A 4,874-nucleotide genomic window follows, 5' to 3' on the forward strand; every position below is an offset into this window, starting at 1 on the left:
ATTCGGTACAATTATTTGAAATCTTAGTGAAAGACTGGATTTGTTATCCCATGTTTGCTTTTTATGAAGGAAAAAAACCAAATTGAAGCAATTGCTTGTTCAAACAAGGAGTTGGATCATCAATTCAATTAAATGAAATTGAGCATGTTTCCCATCTCTTCTAGAGAAACAAGTAGGCTATATATATGCAAAATTGTTCTCAAATTCATATGCAACAATTCCGCCAAGACCTCTTCTTTAGTTGGGGGAAGATTCCTCACAAATTGGATTTTTTTGAGGAACATAACATTGGTGGGACAATGTGATTGTTAAATCGATTTCTTAGCAGTGTAGGGAAAATTTCAAGTCAGTGTTCAACATTGACGTAACAAATAGTAATAGATAAACTTTTTCATCTTCAATTATGTTAGTTATGGGAATAAATTAGAGAATTTATGAGAAAATTATTAGTATTTTTTAAATTCATTGTTGGAAAGTGACCTTGACACCGAAAAATTTAATGTGACCTCGAGACTAGAAAATTTAATTAGTCGGTTGGAAAACATTGTAGAATTGAGTAGCAATCAAATAATTATGTTGAATTATAGTAGTACTTATAATTATTTTGATTGAATATCTTCTTTGTACCTAAACTAAAAATATTGTAGTTTAGCTAAAAGTTTTTGTAGAGTTAGTATTTAAGCTAAAAGTTCTCAATTTAAAGGAAAATGCTAGGGGATTATGTTTTTAGACCATATTTTATAGACCACATAATGTGACGGTTGATTAAAAAAGGAATCCAATCATCAACATCCACTGGTTTACAAAATGTGGTCAAATTTAAATTGAATAATGCTAGGGAGACCACATACTTGTACCACTTGATATGGCAAGTGATTCATACAACCACTATCTTTTTTTTTTTTTTTTTTTAGTATATCAATATTTTTAAACTAGGGGAGGGGGAGTTCGGCTAAGTCATACAATGGGCAACCTAACTTGGTATTGAATTCACCATCTATGAAATTCGAACCTAAGACCTCTCACTTTTAAACGAAAAGAAATATCATCAGATCGTAGTACTAAGTGACTACAATAACTATCTATTTAAATATTAAGATGGCATGTATGCGTCACTTTAATACAAAATATGGTCTCCTTAAAATTTAGAGGTTAGGAGAAAAAAAATTGTAATAAAAGATTGAACTTTATGTGGGGAAATGGAAATCCAAATTAATTTGGGGTAATTTGGGGACTGTATCAACCAAGTAAGAGAAATACCAATTGACCATTAACGTCATCAAGAAAATTTATATTTTTGGATTTGGATGTGTTATGTATATAGAATTTCCATCTCTTGAGGAATTATTCTACCATCCCTCTTGCACATTAATATTTGTTTTGGTATCTTGAATAATGCATTTCATTTGTATGTGTTCCCGCAGGTGCTCCCGAATTTTATAAACTAGTAAAATGCTGACATGGGGCAGTTGGTACCAACTAAGTTCCATGTGAGCTAAAGATTAAAGGAATCACTGATCAAGGCCACATTTAAAGAAACTACATAAAAAATATATAATGAGCATATATACCTCTACTATGCGACCTTCAATGTTTATATATAGTTTGATCAACTAGAGTAGTGCATGCTGTTCTATGGCCGTACTTATATATAAATTTTCATATCGTTATATTGCAATCTGAGTCATGGTTCAAGTCTGAAGTAGTATTGTTATATATAAATAAATATATATATATATATATATATATTTCTTTTTTATATCTTGAGGCAAACATTATATTGTAAGTTGTGCATTTGACTACACATTCAAACAAAACTCAATCAAAATATTGTGTATTAAAAAGATGGCAGCATAAGTATCTTCATCGTTGAACCAAGTTGATAACAGAATATTTCTCGTCAAATAGTAAAAAAATATGTAACAAATCTTATGAGTTCTTAACAAGGTTCTAAAAAACGCTAGGCATTAGTCGGGCGGTGGGTTGGCGCTTAGTGCTTAGGCGGCTAGGCGAGGTTTAGGCGGGCGCCTAGGCAGCTTAGGCGGATTTAGGTAAATTTCTTGTATATCTTATAAATAAGTGCATATTGACACTTACAAAAAATTATACTTGTATCAAATTCATGGATAAGATAATAAAAGAATGATAAAATGCAAAAAGAGTATCCAACAAATCCAAAATTTAAAAACACATTAAGCATATATGTATATAACCAACCATAGTGAGGTGTATTGTAGGATGACAAGTGTACAATAAGTTCACAATTTAAAACCACATAAAATGCAAAATAGGAGGAAAATAAGGAAATATAGTAATGTAGATAGGATTTTTTTTTTAATTTCAAAAAAAATAAAATAATAATAACCTCCAAGCCGCCTAGAGCCCAGCCGATTTTTCCAACCGATTTGCAAGAAAACGCCTCGGGTCACCACCGCCCAGCGGCTAGGCCGTTTTTTAGAACACTAGTTCTTAGCACAATTAGCATACACACCTAGCTCATATTTGGTAATCTATTACGATCTTTTTCAAGGCAATCTCTAATATTTTAGGGGTGCAGTGCGAATGTAATAAAAATATCATTCTTATTAAAAAAAAAAAAAATTGGACAACATATTCATAGAGAGGTAAACAATCAATATTCAAACTTAATTGAAATCAATATCTTACTCTTACTAGTTGAAAAATCTCCAATTGCATGCCATGAAATAATGATTTAGGGTTCATCCATGAAAAAATGGAGTATGACTGAAAGAGAGATACGAAAACATGTTTATGTTTGTGGAAGAAAGTAATATACAAGTTAGTTTTTTATCATTAAAGAAAAGTGGAAGAAAGTAATACACATGTTTTTTTATTGCTAGAGAAAAGTAAAAAATTAATATATTTAATCAATTGTAATATAGATAAAATTATATGTTCTTTTCAATTAAAAACTTTTTTATTAGAAAATTTATACTTTTATATATATATATATATATATATCAAAAATTTTGGGGCCCCTCAGAAATTCGGGGCCGTGTGCCGGTGCACCCCCTTTGATCTTTTTGGTCATCAATATTTATGGAATCACATTAACATATACTAATATATGCCTATACACTGTGTGTGAATTTTTTTTATTTTTGTTTTTAAAATTGGAGAGAGGAGAAAGAGGAAGAGAGAGAAAGAACGTGGGAGTGGGGAGGTGGGGAATAAAGGTTTATTTAAAAAAATAAAAAATTAGAAATGTTAAAATTACATGTATGTGAGGCTTGAACAAGAAACAACAACATTTTGTTTTGTGAATTTACGTTACTGTCCTTAATTTTTTTGTTGTGATAGAAGATTAAATAGTCTTTTCACCCTCTTTTGATTGAGAAAGAAAGTTCTATTAATATGTAGTTTAGACGTGAAAAAACTAAGAATTTCTAATAGAAGTAAATTTTTATTGTTCTCCTTTTCAAATAGTACTTTTAATGAAATGATACAAGAAGAGGTCCATGGTTTTCTTTATTGTATGCATGTAATGAAAATGAAGCAGACTAAGAAATATTAAGAGATGAGAAAGAAATATTGATATGAATAAATACAACATGCGTCACTATATTGTCACATCCCGGCTCAAGACGGATCATTTCCCGGGCCCGCTCTACCACCGTAGCACGATATTGTCAGCTTTGGGCTTACCATTCCCTCACGGTTTTGTTTTTGGGAACTCACAAGCAACTTCCCAATGGGTCACCCATCATGAGATTGCTCTGCCCTCCTTCTCGCTTAACTTCGAAGTTCCTACGAAACCCGAAGCCAGTGAGCTCCCAAAAGGCCTCGTGCTAGGTAAGGATGAGAATATACATATAAGGATCACTCCCCTGGGCGATGTGGGAATGTTACAATCCACCTCCCTTAAGGGCCCAACGTCCTCGTCGGCACACACGCGGCCAGAGTTAGGCTCTGATACCAATGTCACATCCCGGCCCGAGGCGGATCACTTCCTAGGCCCGCTCCACCACCGTAGCACGATATTGTCCGCTTTGAGCTTACCATTCCCTCACGGTTTGTTTTTGGGAACTCACGAGTAACTTCCCAGTGGGTCACCCATCATAGGATTGCTTTGGCCTCCTTCTCGCTTAACTTCGGAGTTCCTACGGAACCCGAAGCCAATGAGCTCCCAAAAGGCCTCGTACTAGGTATGGATGGGAATATACATATAAGGATCACTCCCCTAGGCAATATGGGATGTTACAATATGGATGAAAAATATTGAGAAAAATATTACCTTATCTCTTGATATACAACCAATATTAGTAGATGAATGAATCAAACGTGACCTTGAGTATAAGGCTCTTAAACTACAAGAATAAAAATTATTAGTTGGGGAAGGTTTGAGGTTGTTTGTACAAGGGCAAAAAAAAAAAAAAAAAAAAAAACAACACTTTCTGATATTCAAAACATTTTTTAACTGTGTTTGGCAAAAAAATAAAAGGCATTTATAACTCATAGAAGTGCGTTTAGAAGACCTTTATTTTTCATAAAACACTTGAATTTTAATAAAATATCAGCGTACTAATTATAATAAAAGCACTCTAAAAGTGATTGTGAGCATAAGTACTTTTAAAATAAGCAATCGCAAATGAACTTTTAGTTGAGCATAAATTATCAATTAGAGTTTTAATTAGTTGTAGTTGAGCCATTTATTTCTACCCCAATGATAATATTATATGTTAAGTTAAACTAACTTTTGACTGGTTGACAGCAGTATGTTTCTTAGAAGTTAAAAATCTTGTGCCTCTGCCTCTTGAACTCACCAAACAAACATGATCATCGGCATGAATATTCATTATAAAACTAAGTTTAGGATATATCAAATTCCTATATCCAACTGCACTTCCCTATGA

Source organism: Pyrus communis, chromosome 3 (genome assembly GCF_963583255.1).
Source record: "Pyrus communis chromosome 3, drPyrComm1.1, whole genome shotgun sequence".
NCBI classification, from domain to species: domain Eukaryota; kingdom Viridiplantae; phylum Streptophyta; class Magnoliopsida; order Rosales; family Rosaceae; genus Pyrus; species Pyrus communis.